Below are 25824 nucleotides of genomic sequence, written 5' to 3'. Positions count from 1 at the left end.
GTAGACCGGAGAAATCTCACTCCAGACCAATTTGATACCATGAATTAGCACTTTCTTTGTTATGGTATTGCTTTCCTCCATCATGTATTATCTTACGTAATAGCTAGCCCACACATTTTCAATTAAGTTAAGGTCCGACGAATGTGGCTAAGGCCGCAAGTGGAAGTTTTGGTTCGTAATAAGGGATTGTACCTCTCGGACTGTGTGTTTGGGAGCGTTTTCCTGCTGAAAAATACATGGAATTGGCTAATCTTAGAGAATACTGATTCCAGCAAGGCTTTGTATATTTTCCTAGTCACCGGCTTTAACATTAGCTTTCTCCCTAGTTTTAGCTGCCGATAAAGCTGAATTTGATGCTTTTCTAAGGATACATCGCGTTTTAAGAAGTCTTAAGGCAGATAAAGGTTTTTTTTTTTATAATTTTTTTGAGTAAGACTATTTTTTTTTAAATAATTGCTGACAAAATAATCACTTCGAAAAGCAAAGCATTAAGGACCTTTAGAGCAATTAACATCTATTCTTGCCCTTTTCTCCACTGTCAAATGATTTTTGTTGCCTATTTCTGTTAGCACTTAATCAAGTACAATTAATTTATAAGTTGAACCGTTTTTCCGAAAAAAAATTTATACACTTCACAAAACAACGTTGGATTATTCACTACATTTAATCTATTGACCTTATTTATTTTCGCATGTTTTTGACTTAATTAACAATTCGTCATAAAAGTTCTGTAAGCTAAAATTATTCAACAAGGAGCTTTTAAAATAATTTGCGACAAATATCGTCGGAATATTTTTTGCCTCATCCTTTTTTCTCGTCATTTTAACAGCGGCTTACCTTTAAATGTAACTTTGGTCGAAAACTTAAGTACAAATATTCGTTCTTTAGCCGTACTTAGCGAATGTGGAATACCTTACCACGCTCTATCTTCCTCTCTTACAGCAATTTTCAAGAATTAACAACCAATGTACTTTGAAACCTCCCTTCTATTACCTCTTCTTTTGTATGGTAACTATGGTTTATTAAAAGAACTTAGAGCCCTTTGAGTTCTAATTAAAAAAAAAACTAGTAATCAACTTATTCTTATTTTATATAACCTATTATTGCAGTATATACTTTAAAAAAAAAATGTCTTACATTTTTGGAATACCCTGTGGTCAAATTTTCATTTACCTATTTAACTTAGTCATCACCCATTTTTAGAAGAAAAATTTAAATGAAGCTTTTTTAAAAAAAAAATGCACCTTTTCGTTTAAATTGCATTACAGTTATTTTTTATCTAATGATAAAAACACAAAATAAATACCTAATTTGACTCCATCAATATATAGGATAGGATAATATGGTTTGTGGAAAACTTAATACGACTTGACATTCAATTCACAGGAAAGAATAAAACTATACCTATACACCTATAACCTACCTAGAAAAAAAAAAGATATAAAACAGCCATCAACTTTGCTCTATGAAAACCTTAAGTTTATGATATTGGCGCCAGCTTGGCTATCATTGTTTATACAATACCCTATATGTATGTAGTTATAAAATTTCTGTTACCACTTTTCATCAGGCGAGTACGAGTTGTTCATTTAATGGCTAACTCGAGGTTCATGAGTGTTCTCTGTTATATGCTATAATGTTGTTGGTTGGCCTGTAGTCATAGCAACTGTGTCGTCAATCCCTTTAAGTCAGTCAGCGTGGCACTAGCACAGTCGTTAGCGTTCTCTTTTTTTTCCTTTTTTTTCGTATTCCAAATTTTTAATTTATACGCTTTTTAGCTTACTTATTGATTCTTTGTATTCTTTTGAAAAAAAAAGATTAGAACGTTTCTGAATCTCAATAGTAACGAGCTTCTATTGAAAATCTAGATCATGCGAAAAAATTGTTTTGAAAAATTGAAAATAGATTATCTGGCGCATAAGGGGTCCACATGCCCAGTGCATGGATTGGATTGGGATAAGGAATGGGAATGGGAATAGGAACATCAGGAATTTCAAAACATGTAGCAACAAAGCTAACAAAAATACAATTGCGTATACGCATTAGTATTATGATGTCAGTATGACCTCACATCACTGAAAAAATAAGTTCTCACAACAAAAGTAACACAAAAACGACCAGAGGATGAATGAAGGCGAAGGGTTATCACTCTCCCACTTCCTTCCCTATAAAAATAAGTTGGAGTCCAGCCACAGTCACAGTCACAAGCATCAAAGGAAAAGTCATTTTTCCTGGAAGGATAATTCATCAATTGAAAAGAGAATGAGAATGTTTTGTTTTAAAAGAAGAGAGTGTAAAAGTTAAAGCAGCAGAGCTCCAACGACTCACGAACGACCTCACCTCATGCACTTTTGTTTCAAATTCAAACTTTGTCCTCGCTATTTCGTTAAGGATAGGTAATTCCTCTCTCTTCGCCTTCAATTTAAATACAAAAAATAAAAACCAAGAGAAACAAAGAGATATCTCACGACGACGACACGATGAAGACAACGACAGATTTTCCTGGAAATGGAAAATTCCTTCAAAAAAAGTTCATTTTGGAGAATTTTCCAATTTGGGGACTCTGGCATTGCTGAACAAATTATGCGGACTGCAGTTTAAGCGAACCACGGAGAAGAACGGATTTCGGGTATAGTGTCTCCCATATAGCTTCACATACTGGTGTTCCTTTGATTTTCTCTCTCTTTCCCACATACAGAAATTTTGATTTTCTTTCCTGCTGCCACACAGGACATACCTAATATACCTAAGTTTTGAAAACCAAAGAATTTAAAGAAAAAAAGACTTTTTCCAACGAAAATCTTTCAAAAGTCTTTTGATTTTTTAACAAAAAGTGACAAACGGTGCTTATTTCGAACAAATTTCGACAAATTCTACAAAGTTTTAGTGAATTTTTTTGAAAATTTTCTATTCCAACATTCGATTTTTCTTCTTCTGTTATGTATGTATAAGGATAAAATGTACACACATTCATGTCCTCCGCAATAGCGATACGAAAAAAAAGAAACGAAAAACGTAATGTGAAGAGAAGAACGAACGAACGAAATTTTCTGGCCCGAAACAGAAACGTATTGTGTAATTGATTTTATTTTTCTTTTCTTATAAACTTAAAAACTTCTACAAAAATAAAATTAAATCTTCCTTCAATTAACAAATAAAACAGATATCAGTGAATTTTCAAAATTTTATATTTTTTGGTTTAAATCTTTATTTAAAAAAAGCCTTGGTTTTTGTTTGTGTGAATTTTCAAATAGAAAAATCATTTTTTTTTTCAATTTATGTGAATAAAAATTATAAACTAAAAAGTTTCAAACAAATGATATAAAGAATTATACAATTTAATTAATTTTCCATACACAAAATTTCAATCGTTAAAACAACTGAAAAAATCGCGTTATGTAAATTATACGTTGCCACTAAAAATCGAGGAAAAAATCTCCTCCTTGCTGCTTCTAAGTGTGTGTGTGTTTGTGTGTGTGAATTTGGGTGGTTGTATGGGTGAACGAAATATATGGATTATTTGCCTTTTCGTTTGTGTCTCTGACTCGTTCGTGAAGTCAGAGGACTTCTTTGCAGTTTTCTTGAATTTTCATTTGTATAAGCTTTTCTTGTAATATACCTTAAAAAAAATTAAATGTTCATTTCTTTTATTTTATATTAATTTAAAAAAAGGGTATTTTTTATTTTAAACTTAAATTTAGATAAAAAAAGGTTTTATGATTTTTAAATTTAATATTTAATTTTATTAACTTAACATTTTTCTTAAGTAAATAGTTAAAACTTCTTGAGAAAATTAACACTGCAGAGAGATTAAGATAAAACAAAAATAAAAACAATTTTTAGTAAAAATTAGAATAAAAGTGCTTTATTAATTTTAATACGTAACCGAGAGATACAAATTTCGTTTGCCTTCCCTAAAAATTTAAATTATTATCCTTTATTCTCATTTAGCAAAAAGGATACAAATTGTTGTGTAAAAAAAAAATTCTTTGGGAATAATCGTCGTTGTCGTCATTGCCATAGTTTTGCTCCTTTTTTAATATTTTCTATTATGCTCCAAATTTTCCAATACGACTACGAGTGTGTTTTTCCTTCTTTTGCTATTGTATAAGAGTGTTTTTCTTTCTTTTTTTTGTATAAAGAGGATCTCATACTCTTAAAATATTTTTCTCTTAAATTTTGATTTTTCATCTCTAGTCACTTCTTTTCCCTTCTCCTTCCTATTATAAGTTTATTTTTCATTGGTCAATAATCTCATTGATGAAAATTTATATCATTTTCCTTTTTTTTTCTTCTTATTTTCAAGCTAAAAGAAAGTTTAAGAAATAAGAAAAATAAATGACAAAATAGTGCTTAGATTTTCAAAAAATAAAACGAAAACGCAACAAAAAATAAAATTCAACAAAATAAAAGTGTAAATAATCCGTCAAGTTTCTACATTTAAGATAAATAAATTTAATACAAAAAATAAAAGTTTAAAACTTAATAAAATAAAATAAAATAAAATAAAAAAGTTTTTAATTAGAATATATATATAAATATAAATTAACTAAGAATATTTTGCACGCTCTCAAAAAAGTCATCTTCATCGCCACTCTAATGGATATACGTTTAATATAAATACAATAAAACAAAATCGGTTAAATAATAAAATCTTCGCAACTGTATGATAAGCTATAAATTATATATGAATAGTTTAATAAATTAATTAACAAACAAATCAACAAAATCAACCCGCAATCAAAAATAGTTGATAAAAGTAAAACAAAAGAAAAAACACTCAGCATATATTTTTATCGACTTCCATAAAGAACTTCACCGGAATCATTCATTTCAAAAGTTATTGATCCACGGAAACACGAACGAACATCAGCAGTTTAACGGTGAGTAATACATAAGTTCTAAAAATGAAATCTTCCTCTATCAGCATAGTTTTTGTTTTTTGTTAATTCCTTTTTATGTTAGCTTTGATTAACTTGGATCAATTTTTAACTAATTCTTGTTAATTTTATTTTAGTGCAATCGATTTTATTTAAATTTTAAACATGCACATAGCCCAAAAAGTCTCCATACAGCAGCTTTTTTTTGTTGATTGTGAATATTTTTTATAAAAAAAAATTAAAAAAAAAAAAAGAATTTTGAAAATCGCTATCCCAATTTTTTTAAATTTTGTAAAAAGGTGGAGGTGAAAACTAATTTTTCTTCAATGTTACCACTTTAGTTCCTACATTTATTCCTAGTACTTTTTTTTTCAAAAAAAACACAATTTAGGCTACTGTACGGAGGCTTTTTGGACTAAGTGTACATTGTTTAAGAGGTTTGGGGATCTTCAATTATATTGTTTTTTAATTAAATTTATTAAAAAAGGCTGGATTTTAATCTTTTCCCTTCCTTTTCTGCATAAAAGCAAACAAAAGTAAAAAGTTGTCAGTTTACAATTTTGGAAATTTTTTGTTTTGTTTAAAAAATAGATTTGAAAAAAGCTCCTCCATTTTTTCATGTACAATAACTGCTATGTGAATTATTTTTAATTGAAACTCTGCCCAAAATTATGATTCTTGTCAATACAAAAATGATTGTTAAAAAAAATATTGGAAAAATGTAGTTAAAATAAATATATACTTTTCAAAAAACCCAAAATATCAAAACAAACAACGTCTGTGAAGAGCTCAGCAGTTTAACTCCTAGTTCTGACAGTCGTTTCTTTATTTAAAACTTTTAAGGGCTAAAATGTCCTTCTCTTAACTTTATTTTTGGCGTAGGTCTTGAAGCACAGATGCAAGCAGTAAACCTGAGGTATTGTTAGTTACTGTTAAAAATATAACAAATAAATTGGACAAAGGTACCTATCTATATTTTTAAAAGAGCATTAACGTTAAACATTTAGGGGCCCCATCAAAAATGGCCACCCATTTTCTTGTCGATTGAGTCCTATCTGTCGTTAAATAACCCCATCTCCATACGGCCGTTTTGAATCCCAAACCAACCCAAATAACCCAAATTTGGAATATAGTGATACATTGGAAATGACACAGTGTTTGTTTCAATAACATGCATTTTGAAGATATTTTAAAAAAACTTTTGAAATACGAGCATATTATGAGAATGAAAATGCATAAACATAAAAAAGAACGTATTCTCCAGAGTGCACCATTACGTTATTGCAGTTTTTCATGAGAATAAAAAAGGTCACCATTTTCGAAAGCTTTAAAATTTCCAGAGAATATATTGTGTATGAGTTGTTTTGATAATGAATAAAGAGTTTTTAATACAAAATTGAGTAAATTGAACGTAAGATATAAAACTTCCGCATCGTCATGGAAAAATTACTATGTTCCAATTCTCATAGTGATTTGTGCCAAATTCTATTAACTTCAACTCCTTTTGCCCTCTCTGTCTGTTGTTGGAATGTACATATGTATGAACATATAAATCATCACAGCCTCAGTGAGTTTAAGCCCTTTGAAAATCAATCTTAATGGGTTTTAAATATTTTCTAGAACTAGAGCCAATAGCTACAAGAATTTTTTAACTTTAATCAATTTTAAAGCTCCATCTCCTAATTTCAACAAAAAAACCACAGTGGTTCTATGTTTTCGGACCTTAAAAATTTTAATAACTATCAAAACAGATTAAGAGTAGAGTTCAAAATTGTCAAAAAAATGAGTTTCTAATACAAAATTTAGCACTCTTAATACTTTCCATAAAACTCTAGATAATTTTGTAAGCTAAGACTTGAACGTTATTACACTTGTGCTTTTTTTTAAATGGTCAAATTTATTTTGAAAAACATTTTCCTTGATGTTTTTTCTTAAAATTTTGAAAACCAAGCTTTGAATATTGTTATTCTTACATTTTTTTTGTAAAATATAAAAACTTACTAACAAATTTTAAGGAATTCATTCCATTAGATCGTAAGTTCAAACATAGTTTATTTGCTTATTATTGATCTTTCTAAAAATACACTTGAATATTGAAACATTTAATTTTCCCAATTTCCCAGAAGTTAAAAAAGCCAAATTTTATGTGTCGAAATTCAATTTTTTAATCTTTAAATAAAAAAATCTCCGGCAGACGGCAGAATAGCCATGACCGTATTCTTTAATCGACATTATACAAAATTAAATTGATAAAATTAAAAATTTAAAATAATATTAATAATAATACAAAAATCTTGAAATGAAACTTGAATGCGGATTCCATGAATTCCAACACGATATATGAGTAAGATTTGGAGTATTGTTTATCATATAATATTTCTTTTTCTGAGATTTAAGCTAAAAACTCTCCATACCATCCAGTCCTTAAAAACTTGTCTTCAATCTTTTTTTTTTGAAATAAGCAATATTGTCATTTTCTGAGATTTAAGCTAAAAAATTTCCATAAAATTTCCTTAAAAATGTGTCTTCAGTCCTTTTTTTTGTTGATATAAGCAATGTTGTCATTTTTTGAGATTTAAGCTTAAAAATTTCCATACCGTCCAGCCCTTAAAAACTTGTCTTCAATCCTTTTTTTTCTTGAAATAAGCCAAATTGTCATTCAAAAAAACTTTGGAAAGCATAGTTTTTTGTCGAGTTAATCGAGCCTTAAACCATTTCAGCAGTATTAATGTAGTTCTTACTTTTTAGAACAAATTTGTAAATTACTTTTCAGACTATTTCAGACTTTAGACTAATGTGCCTTAAGCTTAAATAGAGGGAAACTACCAGACAATACAACACAGTACAATTTATAAAGTTTTTTTTTTTTATATAAAGTGAGTTTTATTTTTCTTCAATTTGTAATCCACGTTCTTTTTGGTTTTTGTTAGAAAACTGCCAGTTTAATTTCCTTAAGTTTCATACCAATTAAACATACTTAACGTGTTTTTAGCAAAGTTTTAGTCAAGGTGTTTTAAATATTAATTAAACTTGCATCATTACTTTACGTCATTCACTTACTCGCAATAAAAAATCATTGGAAAATTATGTTTTATTTGGTTTATTTTCTGCATCAAACTAAATTACCCCCCACCCCCGCCAAATATTTTCCTTACTACGGCCTTTTGTTTTATCTTAAAAATGGAAACTATCCGCAGTTTATTTTATATTCCATTTAAATATCTTCAAAAATGAATTATATTAGTTAATAGCTAAGTATTCTAATTGAAGCACCTCCCCTTTTTTAAGCTAATTTCTATAACTTTTATTTGTCAAAAAAGTCCAATTTAAGAATGCATTTTGTTTTTTAATTTTTGGTAAATTTGCTTTAAAACATCCCAAAAATTGAAAACCCCAAATCACTTGTATTTAACATCTTAATTATTTTGTTCTAAAAAAAGGTAATTTTTCAACCTAAAAGGTTTAAGTCATGAAACATGTTTGTTCGTTCAAAACCAGCTAGGTAAATCTTTATCATGAAACTTGAAGGAATTTTCTGAGGTTATACGTCAGAGAGGCCAGAAATTTCAAATACCTTGTTATATAAATAACCCGTAGTTAAGTATATCATTTGAAAAAATTCATAAAGTGAAAGAACATAATTCAGGTAGTTCCACATAAATAAAATATCTAGCATAATTTTAAATTGATTCAGTAAAGCTAAGCAGTCCAAGTTCCAACTTCCAACTAAGTTACATAATATACATAGGTTAGGTATGAAGGTAATTATAGTTGAAACACTAACATTAAACTTTTACTAACATTTTTTTGAAGAATTTTCAGCTAAGTAAATAAGAATTTTCATAATTTTAAGTAGAAAAGTTAAAGTGTTTAAATCTAATATTCTTAAAAATTTAAACTTTCAATTTATTTTTACCATACCTACCCTATTTTTGGAGTATACTCAACTCATATTATAGGAATTCTTCAAGAGCACACATATTTGAAAATTCCTATCTAAGAGATTAGAAAACTGTTTTACTAATAAACTCATTGTATTAGGTCTTCAAGTTCTCCAAACTCTCAACTTAACTCAACTTGATTTGAAATTCCCTTAGTTACTTGTGCTTGTGCCACCCAAAACATAAAATTTTTGAGGAAATACTATTTTCCTTTTTCCCATTCTTCTCTGCATTCGCTTCTTACACTTTCCACTTCCATCTCCACTAAAACAGAACAAATAAAATAAAACAAATAATATGGATTTAGATGACTCAGATCTGAAATTCCAGTGGAAAAATTTTCCAATCCTTAAACATAAAAAAAAAATAAGGCTGTTTTTCACTGCTGATTTTTCACATACATATTGTTTCTCTCTCTCTTGCTCTCTCTTGTTCAGCTGGAAATCCTTTAATCCTGTATTTCTCTTTTTTCTCCGAAGGATGAATTCTATGTTTTTCCTAATTTTCTTTTTTTGCTTTAACATTCTTTAACCTGTTTTCCTTTATTTTCTTTTCATTTCCAGTGAGTAACATAATTTTTCTCTCTCTCGTTGTGTTCTTTTTCACTTCTTCCTTCCTTCGTTCGTTCTTTCGTTCTTCCTAATAAAAAAGGAAACAATAATAATATACAGTAAAAGCTTACTTCTTTCTGTTGACGTTTTATGCGATTATATTGGTGCATTGAGGATATCTTTCTTTTTGGCCAAAAAACAGAAACCAGTGAATTGGTTCGGTTGGGTTGAATACAATTTTATTGCTTTTTCACATTTGATTCCGTTTTTCATTTTAGTTTTTCTTTGACATTTCGTCAGTTCTCGTAATTAGTTAAATTTTATTCAATTTTTCCTGGTGCTCGAGTTAGTAGCCTCAATTCATTAGTCATACTGAGTTTTCGTTATATGCGTGTAAGTTTAATTCTACATTTTGATTTGAACTTATCTAAGATCTTTCGATTTTGTTAACATGAATTCCAAATCTAGGTGAAAGAAAGTCGTAGTTTTATCAGAACATGTGTGTCAGCTAATTTTTCTCGAGAAAAGTGATTCATGAATCTTATATACGAACACTGTTTATGTATATATAGTTAAACATATAATTTAGACTTCCCCTTATGGTTCAAGGTTATACGATGACTAAAGGTGGCCATTTAAAATGCGATATTGTCGAAGGGACAAAGTGACGGTCCAATAAAATTGTTAGTGTCGTTGCACCAACTATTAATTCATTCCATGTAGAACTTTTAATATTTGACCAGAGTCCTTACGAAGTGTTTTTTTACTAACGTTGCAACGAGAAGACCTACAATTATGAAGCCTAGGGATTGGTTAAAAGCTATGTAGCATTAAAATGTGAAAGGACACAACTTTTACAAGAATTTGAAGTCGTAGTCAATACCTTAAAAAAAGTAAAATTTGTTTAAAAATTTGGTTTCATATTTGTATACAATTTTTAAATTGTTTATTTTGTTCTAAAATATTTGCTTTGACGCTAATAAAGTTTTTAATAATACAAAATTTTAAATAATGACAATACTTGTTATAAATTGGCAATAGAAATCGTGTACACACAAAAACAAAAACAAGGAGCAAGTCGAAATATTGTTTTTCAGAACTTTGTATGATCAAAATTCGGTAGACACTGTTTGGTCATAAATCTGTGTTTCCTAAATTGTGTATTTATCAAATGCACTGTAAATTAAGATTAATGTTTACCAAAATGCTGTATGAACAAAACACTGTATGTCATAATATTTTCTACAAAATACTGGGGTGGAATCGGCTAAGGTGATAATTGACTATCAAATTTTTGATAGTCAAATCGACTATCACTAAGTTTCCCTGTGTTTCGTCTGTGTAAGCTGATTCAATTCAATTCAATTCAATTCGATTGAACAATTTCAGAATATGATTGTCACAATTTATTGTTTCTATAGTGAAATTTTAAAATGATTTTTATAAAATATTTAAATAAAAGTATAAAATTTCCTGTGTTTAAATAACATTCTTACTTTTCTTTTGGTTTTTCGAATTACGTAAGCTTTTTTGATCAAAAGAATGTGGTAACTGAAAAAAATGTCCATTCGTTTTTTGTAAGCGTCTGGTAGCTCTATTCAGAAACGACATATGTATTTGTAGGAAAATGACTATCAAATTTTTCTAGTCACAGCTTCTTAGGTATCAATTTGACTATCACTTTGCACGTATAAAATTCGATTTCTTCGACTGTCAAAAATCAACAATCACCTTAGACGATTTCACCCCTGTATTCTTACAAGGTGTATTTTTTAATAGTTCTATTTTGAATATTTTTTTTTCTCTTAGAAAAAAACCTAACATTTGATTTGATGTATTATTTATTTTTGAAAACCAAAACAAACATTAAAAGAATGCTACTTATATTATACAAATATATAAAAGAAAGAAAAACAAAAAGTCAAAAAGATTGATATGTTCATGAAAAAGTCACTTAAATCTTGAGAACTAACAACATACAAAATTCACGTTCATTCAAAGAACATTAAGTACGTTTTTTTGGTATTCCATATATATTTAGTACAGTGAGAAATTGCCAAAAAAACGATCCGCAGTAGCCAGATTTTTGTATTTAAAAATTGGTACAACTGAAAGGAGATCTGTCAAAATAATAATTTTAAAAAAAACACACACACAAATAGAAGAAAGTTTTGTGAAAACCAAATGTTAAAATTTACTTAGCAGAAAAAAAAAAACTAACTAAAACCAGTAAAATTGACAGTTTTCAAGAAGAAATGATAAGTAAACATATGGAAATTGAAATTCTATAAAAAAAGTTCATTTAACAATTGCAGCTTTGACATAAAATAATAACTTCAAGAGGGGGGTTTGTTCGTAGACTACTACAATAACATGTGGTGTTGAAACGAGCTTGAAGCTCACCTCAATTGTTTATTTACCTGGTGCATATTCTTATATGTTGCTGAACTATTCAGTTCTTCATTGTTTAACATGAATCAAACTATCTAACTTGCACTTCATAAGAAACATCGAAACACCATTTGGATTTTAGAAAGTGCTGTCAAACTTAATAATTTTTAAATATTCTTGTTCAGTGGAAACACAAGAAAGATTGTTTTAATCTAAACTGAGACCTTTGATGGAAGCATATCAAAACTTAATTATCTTTTCCATTGTTTTCTCCTGCAAAATAAGACCAATTAGTTCATTTTCATTAACAAAACTAAATATCAACAGTAACAGATTGATTTTTCCCCAATGGAAAACACATGATTCCAAATACACAACTAGTCAACGAACACAGCCAACGAGATACAAATGCAATATCAATCGTACCAACATTTGAGAACAAAATCGCATTAGATCCATTCGAGACTCATATAAATGTCAAAAACCCATCCGTAGTAAGATTCTACTCTAACTTTTATCGCTAGTATTCATACTTTGGATATTGTTTTTGTTATTCGTGTAAGATCCTACCATGCTATGGATAGATTTTCCAACAAAACACGGGTATTATTTTATCGTCTTAAACTACTTCGACAAGTGGTGTTACAGAAAAATTGTAACGATAACTTATCCTCAAAAATGTTATGTTTTTCAAAGATTGTACTTCGAAACGATGTACAAATGGCTAAAAAGAAAAATCACTTCATGGTAAAATTTTACATTTACACTTTTTAACATTATCAAATGGATCTTTTTCTGACTGTTTAAAGAATTTTGAAGTGCAGATTTTTGTCGTATAGAATTTTGACCATACAGAATATTTAAAATACTGTGCAAAAATTCGGTCTTATGGCCCACACAGTATTTTTATTTATATTAAATTGACAGTTTATGACATCAAATGTATAGGATTTGTTCCCAGATTTATGGTTTATTTTGGGTTGATTTCTTTTTTCAATAATCAACGGTTAAGGTTTTGACGTGTTCAGATTCACCAATTTTTCAAAAAGGAAAAAAATGTTTACGTAGTTTTTAACCGATACAAATGCTGGTGTAGTAGTAGTGTCCGTAGCGTGATGGTTTGTACGTATAAGACTGTCAAGATAGACGTTTTGGGTTCAATCCCTGCCAGTACTACCTGAAGCTTTTTACGGGTACTGTCTCTTGCGAGGACTTGAGAAATTCACCGAGAGTAATTCATGTCATGGAAAGTGCTTTTTCAAAATAGCATGTCGAATTCGGCTTAAAACTGTAGGTTCCCTGCATCCCTGACAACATAACTCGCACACAGAAATTGTTGAAAGTTGTAAGTAACTAGGTCCTAGTTCTCAACAGACTGTTTAGTCACCTAATTTATTTATTTATAAATGTTGGTTTTGCTAGTTACTTGCTTGGCTCTTATAAATTTGCTAAATGGAAAAATCTAACAATAGGTTGTCTAGAATTTTGGTTTTTAATATTACCAACTAAACAATTCAAGTAAAGTAGAAAAAACCATAGTATTGGTGTTATTTCTAACACCAACGATAAAACCATAAATATCAGTTTGCCCACCATCTTCCGTAAGTTGATAAATTAAGTTTAAGTATGGAGATTAACCTAAGTCCTTATAAAAAACATAACCATATCGTTACATAAAACTATCAAAATGTTAACATCATAAATACTAAATAATATTACATCCCGTTTCCTCTCTGAAACTAATTCGTTAAAAACTTTTCTTCAAAAAACGCATATTATTATGTATTGTAGAGTTTAGACACGTGGTGGTTCAAAGCGATAAGGAATGATTTGCGCAAGTGCACTCGGAATTTTCTTAATTTTTTGAATTGCTTCTACTTGTTTACCTGACAGTTTCTGTCAGACCAACAAGTCTGCTAGGTAAATATGATATAAGTTTCTTTGAGAACATTAGAATTGAAGTTAATTCAAAAATTTGGAAGAGGCTTTGATATATTTGAATGATGTTAGGGTTTTAGTTTCAACAACTGTATCAAAAGCGAAATTCAAGGGCTTAAGATTTCTTTAAGGAAGAACTGATACACAACGTCAACGATTAGCAGCTGCGATGATAATTTTATTAGGTATTACAAAAGAAAAAAAGATGAACATGGGTTCGAGATTGGATTTTGAAAAGACGGGAAGTTGGTTCCTCTATAATTTATTAAACGAGCTAAATATAGAAGATGCTCAGTCATACCTCAATTTCACTGGCATGACCGCAACTGATTTGGAAGTTTTGATATTGAAAGTGGGTCCTATTATAAAAAAAAAAAACGAGACACTCGATTCCGTGAGTCAATATCACCGAAGAAAAGACTCCTGTTGACCTTCAATTTTGCGCGAGATATACGAAATTGTTTCAATAAGATGCAAGAATTGTCGCGAGCAAAAGTGTTTAAACTAGCAATAAATTGCACTTGCAAATACTCGCAAGAAGTTCTGAAAGTACTGTCGCGATAGAACTTGCTTGGTAATTTCCGCTTGCAATTAACTGTCGGAAAGACTATCGGACATTTATTGCAGAAGTTTTCTTGCAAATGGAAACGCTGCCTTAGAAGAACATTTAGTAATATCTAAGTTGCAGGATTATCATTCCACGAGAATCTGTTTACTTCATGTGGAAATGTTTTTAATTTTTTGAAATGGAATTATTTCAAACAGTTAAGGCCCAACTATAATAGACATAAGCTAGCATATGCGCGCATAAGTAAACGTGCGAATACAAAGAATCTCAATACGAGTGAACATAATGGAGTCTAGCTCCGTTTCGTTCAATTTTTCTCAGTTTCGTTAACTTAAGCACACTTAAGCAAGAGCGATCCCAGTCGCTCGCCACATAAGTAAAAATAGCATTATGGCTATGCAGTAATTTTGCAAACTTAAGTGAAAAAGGTTTTTTGACATAAGCTTATGTTTGCTTATGCCTATTATAGTTGGGCCTTTAGTAGATTTTTTCGCTCTAAAAAATTGGAAAGCAAACTTTCGTTTTGTATTTGACATATCAAAGATACTCAAAACCTTTTTATCTTGGGCTGGTTTTAAAATAAATTAAAATAATGTAACGAAAATCGCTTTAAATTTTGAGTCGTATTTTTTATATTTAATACAAAATTATTTTATAGTTTTATACTCTTCCGCTTTCACTTTCAATCCAAAATTATACCACTCTTAAAGTTGGAATAGATTTCCAAATAAAGTGGGTAATATTTCCGGAGAATACATAATTAAAAAACCTTTAGCAATGTTTTTTGCGACACTCGAATGCATCATCGCTCCACAAAAGATGGTCAGTATCTTTAAAAGACCTTACAAATTGTATATACGCCTGTCCAACATCACTTAAGGTCATGATATCTTAGCCATTTAACCATTCGAATCATAAATTAGTTTTGATTTAGCACAAACTTTGAAAACGTTTTCAGACTTAAATACGCAAAGAAGGTAATTTTTTGTGTTCAACATAAATCCAATGGCATAAAATTGTAGGTCAAACATTTAAAACTGACCTATTATATCATCTATTCACAGTTTTAGCCTTAGTCCCTATTTTCAAAAGGTAGATATTTTTAAAAACACCTAAATTCGCAACTCTTTGAAAAACTGATACTGACTCACTATATCTAATTTATAGCTTGTCACTTTATCATAAGCCAAGTCATCATCAATGTAGAGAAAGAATTTGAAGAAAGGTTTTGTCTCCACCCAGAGTTAACCTAGTTGAAGAATTTTAATAGTCTTGATACGATTTCCTACAACTACAATTATTATTATGGGCCAGAAAGACGTTATCCTTTTTTTATATTTGTTCAGTGTATTTTGTTGTTGTGGTGTTCTTTTTCTTTTTTTGTATCTATATATAAAAGACACATCCTTAAAAAGCAGGCGGAAAAAAGAAAATAAAGAAAAAGAGAAAAGAGAAGAGATACACCATCAACTTTGAGCTTTTGACTTTGTTTTTTGGTGAGTCACACAATTGCGAATGACAGAAAATTCATCCTCAGGCAATTTTCACCGTTTAAATTGTTTTTGATTCTTTTTGTGGGTATATATGTATATGTATGTATATGGTATTTTTCCTTACCCCACCTAGAAAGGACGAATTTTATTATAATGTACATATATGTACACAAATTCTTCTAGTTGTTAGTTTTGTTTGCAAAAACTAAACTGAAATTATTTTCGGAGTGAGTTAATTTTTCTGAATCACATTCAGTTTCAGTGTCCTTAGTCCTTATTCCAGGGCTCTTTTTGAGTCACACAATAAGGAGCTTTTGTAGCAGTTCACGCTTTTCACACACTAGCACATATTTTACTGATTTTAGTTTTTTTTTTGTTTGAGGTCGTGCCATGATTGTGCTACTTCCGTGCACGTAAGTATGGTTTTGGCTACTGTCATAGAAGAAATGATATTGATTTTACTTTATACTTTTAACTGCAATACAAAACTTAATTAATTTTTATTTGCAATATAATATAGCTATACAAATGTTATGTATCTTATATTAACACATGTACGTAGATAGGGTAGGGACTGATTAAGAGATATGCATTTAAAAAACAGACACACAAAATGGAGGGAAGGGATTAATAAGAGGTTTTGCACTGTCAAACCACTTTGCCAAGCTAGAGAAACGTTTAAGCAGTTGCAATTTCAAAACAGGTGGCGGCTCCGGAACATTTCCCGACTAGAACCGTAACTAAGGCACGAATTGTCTTTATCATTGAAATACAGGATTCAAAATTTGATTCAATTTTCGGTTTCGAAAGTAAAACTATAGACAAAACCTGCATAACGATACGTTTTTGATGAAAGATTTATATCATTATAAACTTTGGACTCTTATCATTAAGTGTATTATCCATTATTATTCAAATGGAAGTCTCGGTAAGATTCACAGCATGTTTTCTTTCGGGGTAAATTTTAACCATTTTTTCGCACATTTCGTTTGATATATTTGAGTATTGTTGGGTTTTTGGGGATTAGTCACTTAAATAAAAATAAAAAACAATTAAACGTTGTCAAATCGAATGATATTGGTGTCTTATTGACTTCTCTTAAATATACAATTTCGCAATCTATTCCAGTTAATAAAGGTTTTCACCTCAAAAAAAAATTATTATAAACTCTATATTAGGCATTTAAGGAAAATATGTGTTTTTTTTACATGAAAAGAAAGCTTATTAAATTTCCTAAAAAATATGGTATGCATTTTTTCGTATCTGCAATTGTCCACGAAAAATCAATTTGTATGTCCCTTCTTCCTTCCGAAACTCGCCTGCATGCCTAGAGAATAAGCATTGTAGCAAGTTACTTTATCATATCCAACGATGCTACTAGCTATTGCCATGATTTCATTTGTAACTAGAAATGGAGAATGGCTTTGAAACCAATTTGACATTATCTTAAATTGAACGTGTCTCCCCAAAATCTTCATGTGGCTCACTAGTAGAAAAAAGACCGCCAGTGAATTTTTCGAGTGATGAGAAAATTTCATGAGTAGCAATCAGCCCTAGAACCCATTTGCTAAGTACACTATCACGCTTTAGGGCCCTACTATAATCGACTTAACCAAGCTTAAGCCAGCTTAAGGGAACGAACCAATACGCAGCCTTATATGTCACTAACCATACTAGACGTTCTGCTCAGTTTCGCGCAATTACGCAAGAGCCATTTAAATGGCTCGAGGTAAAGCAAATGTCAAATTTGAAACGCATATGCCTAAGTTACTTGAATCCATTATAGTTACTTTTTGTTTTGACGATAACTTCTGATAACTTTTCGTTCGGTTTTGACATTAACTTACATTCGGTTAAGTCTATTATACTTTGGCTTTTAGAGTTTGTTCAATCGTCTGGTCCGACCACACCCCTGTCCAAAATCGGTCAGTTCTTCTCACAGTAAAGTAACCCACTTGCACAAAGTTTTGAAATTCATCTGGGGTCATCACAGAAGGCAGTTTTATCATGTCTGCAAATACAGGTGACATGATTTGGCGTACGAGAAGTGTCCAGCGGCATGGAAATATGGAATCATATTCTTCAAACAGTTAATATGGGCATTCCAATAGCAAGACCGCTAAGCGTGAATAAAATCTTTAAGCAATGGAATCATACTAAACAACTGAATCCATAAGGCTTCTGTTGTTCTTTTAGATTTGAGATTGTTAAAATTTGTTCGTATTTTCTTACTATTGGATTAAATGAAGGTTTTGTTTTAGTGTATATACTAAAGGAGACTCATCAAGAAAATTTTTCATGAGATTTTGGATATCCTCTAATTCATGTTGGCTATTGTCAACTTCTTCCATTATTACATTAAGTAAAGATGTCTGTATTCGTATTAAGGCACGAACTGCTCTAGCGAAAGCTTTTCCTTGCAGCATCTTTTCAGTAGAAACCGGTGCGTATATAGTATTCATTAACTCTTGCAGGCCACTTTCACTCATCAGAAAATCTATTGGAACAATATTGGACATTAAAAGGTGAAATCCACCCAATCTGACTTAGCATTTTAATAGACGGGACTGATTGGTTAAATGAACCGCTGGAATCTGGTCGCATGTGCTGATATCTCCAACAGCACGAAAACAAGAGAAACCGTATGTTTCTCTTCTCTGCCGTTAAAGTTATTTTATAAACCATTATAGATACGAAAAAAATCAAATGAGCTTTTTTTATCAAATTTAAAGAGTTTTAATTTTGTCCAACAACATTTTGGGGACTTCCTTTCGGGCCATCAATAGACATCTCTTAGTAAGTATGCCAAGTCTCAAAACTGTTGGTTTGGGAAGGCAATTTTTAATTGACGATCATAATTATCGCGTTACGCGTGAAAAGTGATAACGTTTGAAACACCCCTTTCTCAGTTAGTTTAAATCATTTTTACACGTTCTTCTGTAGTTAAGCGATCCATTATTAAAAATAGAAACCATTCAAACAATATTATAACACTTCAAATGACAGCTGAATTTGACAAGTGTCAAATGCCAGTGTTACCAACCTGAAACCACGATATGAATTATTCATAATTTAAAACCAGCAAATAAAAGCTTGGGTTTTGAAATTACCAGTTCGGACTCGGCATATAAACTGTAGGTCCCCCGCATTCCTGACAATATTACTCGAACACAGGAATGGTTGAGTGTTGTAAGTCACTAGGCCGGAGTTCTCAACGGACTGTTGCGAAACCCAATTTATTTATTATTATTTATTGGATTCTCATGCCAGAGGTATTGGGTTCAATCCCTGCCTGTGACAACTAAAGTGTTTTTACGGGTACTGCCTCTTGCGAGGAATTGACGATTCTCCAAGAGTAATTCTTGTCATGAAAAGCGCTTTCTTAAATTAGCAGTTCGGATTCGGCAATCAACGCTGATCAACGGACTGTTGCATGTTTAGGACATGTTTAGGGTTTGCAAAAGAATTAAATGCAGTTTATTATCCGTTCTTTTGCTGATCATAAACTTGGACATTTTCGAGTCTTAACGTGAGTGTTCTCTACATTTGCTCAGAAAATATAGAAGTTGATTTTTATTGAAAAATCTATAGTTGTTAGGTCCATTTCCTTCTCTATAAATCTATCCCTTTCAATCAAAGGTCAAACGAGTTTTGGTATCAAAACGGCGCACTACAGCCCTAATTGGATCTCAGGCTAGGTTGCCTTGAGAACGCCATTTCTACTTAGGTCCATTTCTAGATGAATCGGAACACCCAAAAACATAATTATCAATACCCGTGTTTTTTGGCATTCTACAAATAGTATAGTAGAAATTCCCAAAAAAACCCATCGGCAGTAGCCAGATTTTTACATTTAAAAATTGGCACGGCTGAAAGAAGACCTGTCAGAATAATAATTTAAAAAAAAACAAAAAAAAAGAAAGTTTTGTGAAAATCAAGAGTTATAAGTAACGTCAGCAAAAAAAAAATAACTAAAACTAATAAAATGGACAATTTTAAAAAAGAAATGATAAGAAAACATCTGGAAATTGAGATTCTATGAAAAAAGTTCATTTAACAAATGCAGCTTTGACATAAAATAAAAACTTCAAGGGGTTTGTTAGTAGACTATTACATTAACATGTGGTGTTGAAGCGAGCTTGAAGCTCGCCTTAATTCTTTATATATCTGAATCGAGTTGAAATGAGCTTGATTTGACTAGATTCCAGTCGAAGATCGTAGTCGAGTCAAAATTTGACAAGAAAAACCTGTGTGCATGTTTGTCTTAAAAAAATGTGGTTTTGTTTTAATCAAATTACAAAAAAAGGGTCAGTTCTTCATTGTTTAACACGAGACAAACTATCTCACTTACACTTCACACATCAAAAACACCGAAACACCATTTGCATTTCAAAAAGTGCTGTCAAACTTAATAATTTTTAAATCTTCTTGTTCGGTGGAAACAGCAATAAGATTTATTTAATCTAAACTGAGATAAACCTGCGGTGGAAACTTAGCAAAACTTAATCATCTTTTCTATTGTTTTCTTTTGCAAAATAAGCCCAGTTAGTCCATTTTCATTAACAAACTTAAATAATATCAACAATAACAGATTGATTTTTCCCCCCATTGGAAAATACATGATTCTAAATGCACAACTACTCAACGAACACAACCATCGAAAAACGAAATCACATAAGATCCATTCGAGACTCGTATTAATGTCAAAAACCCATCCGTAGTAAGATTCTACTTTAACTTTTATCGGTAGTATTCATACTGCGGACTTTGTTTTTGTTATCAGTGTAAAAACCTTTTGAACAAAACACTCGTAATATTGAAAAGAAAACAATGTACTTGAGATGGATGCATTACTTCTTAAAAAAGAAGCTGTGTTGGGTTATTTTTTGGGTTGTTTTAACAATTCCACTTGCAGCAGCAATATTGCAATGACATCATTAAAATGTATCCGCAACAACCGTCGTTATAAGTTGGTGGCTAAAAACATTATTCGGATGTGATCTTGACAGAAGAAGTGACCTAAACCTCTATGTTCTATTATTAAGAAATATAATATATTTTAAATAAAAAAAAACATTATTATGTCATTAATATTATTTTCAAAACGCTTTTAAGCTAAAAATTATGTGTATAAAACTTTTTAGTAACTAATTTAAGATTTAAATTTAAGGTTACGCTACTTCTACTCGCAAAGCCTTAATCGGAGCTCTGTTAACTTCCATTCATAATTCATGGTATTGCTCTAAGCTTTCAAAACATATCTTTGTTTTATTTAAGTTTTAAGATAGGATTGCTTAATGAAAGACCTTTTTGTTGCATATTTTTTAATGATTCTTGTGGTGTCCTTTTTATTATTATCATGAGCAAATATGATGTTCCGTATAAGTAAGGTTTGTATAAAGGATTTGTTCTACATTCAAATTGATCCTTATAGATACAATTTGTCGTCTCTACAGTCATACTTAAATGTGTTTGCAAATGGACAGTATTTTGTAGTTTCATAAATTTCAATGCACTTAAATTGTATGTATATCATATCCAATAAAATGACGAATTGAAATTGACTTTGTCTCTCAATTTCAAATTCTATTGGCCTAATTTTTATAGTTTATTGATTTAATATCATCTCTATTCTCTATGGAGTGATGTGCAAGGACATTCGATAGATATGATTATAGTTTAATTAATTTAAGAAGATAAATATGATCTGAGCAGCAGCAGCTGCCTTGAAAATTCTATTGTTTGTTAAAGTCAATTAATTTATATAAGCAAAAAGATAGATAGTGTATAGCAGATGACAGCAGGTATTACAACAAAGAAGACAAAATGTTAACCTTAGCAATATAACATTGTCGATATTAAAAAATGTAACTAACTTTGAATGCAAGTATGAAAAGGGTGAATTTTGCTAGGTCAGCTGATTTTTGATATCTTTATTGGCAAATTAAAATTTCAAGATGAACTTTTATGTTACCTATACAATGTGCAATTAACGGTGACCTAGGTTTTATTTAAACAAAAAAAAAAAGAAAACAAAAAACCTTAAAGCAATCCTTATTAACTCGCTTACGTTAAAAGTGTTTTATATCATTCAGCAATTTATTTCAACTCCGTTTTATAATTTAACAAGGTTGTATTTTGTTACTCATTTTTCTTATTGAACATACCTTATGTAAATTTTGCTGAAGAACTTACTGTGTTCCAGACATTTCTGGCACTAAAAGTTGGTCAATGGCAAATTTGAGGGTGTTAATGAAATGCTCTCAGAGATAAAGCAAACTGTCAAAAAGTCTGGAACGGTTTTCGAACGAATTTTCACGAGTTAAGGCAACTTTTTTAACGTCAAAAAATATACTCGAGCAGATTTACCGAAGATCATTGATAAATTTTAATCATGGATAAGAATCCAATGAAATAAATATCAACAAGTAAACTTATATTTATTTTAAATAAAAATAAAATTAATCTTAAATAAATACGTGTAAAATAACAGCTGATTAAAAACAGCTGAGATGTCAAAAAAGGAATCCAAATGTATCCAACAATATCTGGAGTATGTAGGTATCTGCAAAACAGCTGATTCAACACATGGTTGAATTTCAAGAAACTTAAACACTTATTTCTTACTCAAGATACAAACAAAAAACAATAGTTAAATTAAAATTGTTAATAAGGAATTCATTTTAGATATCAAGAATAGTTTGTTCAAAAATTTATATGGCTATTCTAGTTCATGGCGCCCCTTGAATGGTTTTTAAAGAAGCGTAGGATTAAGAAACGGATATATCATGCAACAAGAGTTCTTGCGTTGGTCCCACCTTTAAGCTAAAACCTTATCTACTGTGAACAAACCAACTCAAAATCTTACCGCAAAGCAACTTGTGCTCATTCGGAAATGAGATCGAAATTCTTCCAAACTATATCTAGTTATTGTCACTTTATAATTGTCCTCGTTTCTGTAAGGATACTTTTTTGTTAAACGTTAATCGTTTAAAACCGGAGATTTCGCAAGAAAAATTTTAATGGCGTAGAATTCCAATGGAGCTAAGAGGAAATGTAGCAAAGATTACAGATTAAGGTTATCTCTTATTTATTAGATTGTTACGCACCTATCAATGCATCATCGTCCGACGAATCAGTTGAATTATCCATTAAATGTTTTATCTTACAACAATTTTGACTTTGAAGCTTAAATGTTTCATTGCTTTTTGTGAACAGATGAAAGTTGTTTTTATTTTTGACAGCTATCTCAATACAGCTATCCAACTCGTTCAACAAGATATCTAAAAATCCACCTATCCAAGATACCCTATCCAAGACGAGATTGAACGCAGCTATTACTTGCCGTGAACGTCAAATCAAATTTGACAGCCAGCCCAGTATTCGCCATAAAAAAAATCCTCGGACTAAATCTGGAAAAAAGGGGAAAGGTTTTTCTCTCTCGCGCGCGTTCTCTTTTGTAAGAATTTCCACAAGACTTTCAGTCTGACTCATTAATCGCTTTGACAATATTCTGTGTCCGTGTTTTGCCTGACTCAATTTAATTGACTCGTTTTTTGGGACTGTCGGTAATCAGAATGATCGTGTTCAAAGATTGATAGGGCAGAATTTAAAACCGAGTCAACGCATATTTTGAATGTTTATAATCAAATTTTAAAATTATTGCAGATTTTATTTGTTTTTATTTTCTTTTTAAATGATTTGATATAATAATTGCTATCAGAACAATACGTTTTGGAGGAACGACTGGGAATGCAGTGACAGAATCACAACTAAACAAAATAATGTCGATTTCCCCAAAGGCTTTATCTATATCGTATAATGTATGTTTACCATTCTTGTTTGTAGCTTTTTTATCAAAAATAGTTGAGAAATAAACTATACAGTTTTGGGTTAAAATTAATGGGCACTTTTTACCGCGCATTTTAACAAGATGCTGACAAAGATTGGTACAAAAGATCAGTGCTGAGTTTAAAGTAATATTAACTTTAGATGGACGACAGCTTTGGGACCTTTCCATTAACGCAAATTCGGTCTTAAGGCAATATGTATTTTTTTTAACAATTGATCAGATAGAATCAAAGTTAAGAATATTAACACCCTGGATCCTATCAATAATCAAACATTCAACCAAATTTACATAAAAACTTCAATTTCGGGACGGCATTTCTGGAAAATTTTTAGGACGAAAATAGGCCTTTACTCCTCAGATATTTATATTCTCTTTTAATTCGTATTTAATATGACAACTTTTTAACATAATTTTAAAGGCTTTTTAATAGCACCTTTCTGCTTTATTAAAAAAAAAACATTATTTGTTCATAAAATTATAATATAAGTATGATTTCAATGAACCAATGTAATAGCATTATTGAATTTCAAAAATAAAGTTGACTCACAAACCCTTAGTTAAGTCAAATCATGAGATCGTCAAAGTTTTGTTAGTAGGTAAACGCGTTGACAGGTATGCGAGTAAACGTCATTTTAACTCAAATACGCGTCAAGAAAGTTTGTGACAACACTGACCGGAGGGTGTCAACATTTTATGCATTGCCTTTTGAACGTTTGCATTTACGGTTGACAGAGAAATATTTTATGAAAATGGTGACTTAAGAGAGACAACGCGTGGACTCTTTACGTTGACAGTGTAGTTGTAGCGTAACATTTTTAAAAATTTCCTTTTGTAATATAATAAAATACTTCTCTTTAAAAACAGAGTTTTTATTTTTTGCTCCTCTTCGAAATGCACTCTATTCATTAAAAAATGGGTTTCCTCCAACCCCTAACCCATCCCATTATTCACTTCAATTTATCAGATAATCTTCTTCTAGATCGACTGAACTTTAGCCGTTAAGAACCCAACATCAATGAACACTTTCACTGTTAAATAGTTTGTCCATATAAAATAATAACATATGTTAGTCCTTTTCCTTTTTTTTCCTAAGAAAAGTGTCAGAGCATAACAACTGAACAAAGTGTGTTATACCCATTGCGAAACCAGGAAAACCACGTGAAAACCCACTAAGCTACTGACCCATAAGCCTACTTAACTGTTTAAGTAAAATCTTAGAAAAAATTATTAGTTTAACTTTATTTGTATTTGTATTTATTTGTATTTATTACATATTATTTAGTCTTGCACAGTAAGATACAATATCTTTTAAGGTAGTACAAGCTTCAGTTTTACAATTGGTTTACATGAAATGAATGAATACTAAATTTTAAACAAGATGACTTGAAAAAGAAAATTTATATAAACAAAACTACTTTATACCATTTAATTAATGAACTTGGACTTTATTATAATACCTTATAAAACACCTTTAAAGTAAAAGACAAAAAAAAAAAACAAACAAAAAATCAAAAGCTAAAATCATCGCAATGCCTCAAAGTACTGTCTAAGTCTTATTCTAAACCTATTCTAACCTATCATCCTTATAGTTTGAGGAAGGAAATTCCACAACCGAACTGCGTGAACGAAAAATTGACGGTTTGAAATAAAATAGGAGTAGCGTATTGGTATCAGATCGCTGCTTCGATTAGAGCGTGTTGTAAAGGTACGGAGGTTGTCGTGTTTGCATGATATTGTGGAGCATTATAAAGGTCCTAAACGAGAAAAGATTATCAAGAGAAAAACCATATATTGATTTTGCATATGAGGTTATATGAACATATTTCCGTAGCCCAAAAATATATCTTGTCACACTATTATAGACAACATTAAGTTTCCTTTTGTGCTTGGAATCGCAATTACTAAATAGTTCACACCCAAATAATAAAAGCGGAATAAGCAGTGAACCAGCAAGTATCATTCTTGTTTTTATTGGAGTGATTCTTTGGATGGTCCATAACATACGTAAGCCTCCGTAAACTCTACCTATGATAAGTTGTATATGATTTGTCCAAGCGAGTGTCGTATTGAATACTACTTCAAGATTCTTGGCTGCGTCGAGATACAGTGCCTTGTCGATGACTTAAATCTTTACCCAGATTATCAGTTTGGTTTTAGACCTAGTCATTCAACTATACACCAAATTGTTAGAATTAAAAATTCAATAAAAC

The 25824-nt window shown here is 30.6% G+C and overlaps 1 protein-coding gene across 50 annotated transcripts in view; it reads left to right on the top strand.

The window, feature by feature from the left end:
• Window positions 1-2525: 2525 nt before the first annotated feature.
• Window positions 2526-25824, top strand: part of LOC129953640 (sodium channel protein para) — a 190266-nt gene continuing 166967 nt past the window's right edge. For 18 of the 50 annotated variants that reach the window (XM_056066962.1, XM_056066935.1, XM_056066954.1 and 15 more), the window contains exons 1-2: window positions 2607-3075; window positions 4307-4883. The gene's annotated coding sequence lies outside the window, so the exon portion shown is untranslated. Of the gene's footprint in view, window positions 3076-4306; window positions 4884-25824 lie in introns of all 50 variants that reach the window. The other 32 variants (XM_056066955.1, XM_056066938.1, XM_056066930.1 and 29 more) reach the window with 4 other exon arrangements.

This window comes from Eupeodes corollae, chromosome 1 (genome assembly GCF_945859685.1).
Source record: "Eupeodes corollae chromosome 1, idEupCoro1.1, whole genome shotgun sequence".
Taxonomy (NCBI): domain Eukaryota; kingdom Metazoa; phylum Arthropoda; class Insecta; order Diptera; family Syrphidae; genus Eupeodes; species Eupeodes corollae.
This window is presented reverse-complemented; position numbering and strand designations above follow the sequence as displayed.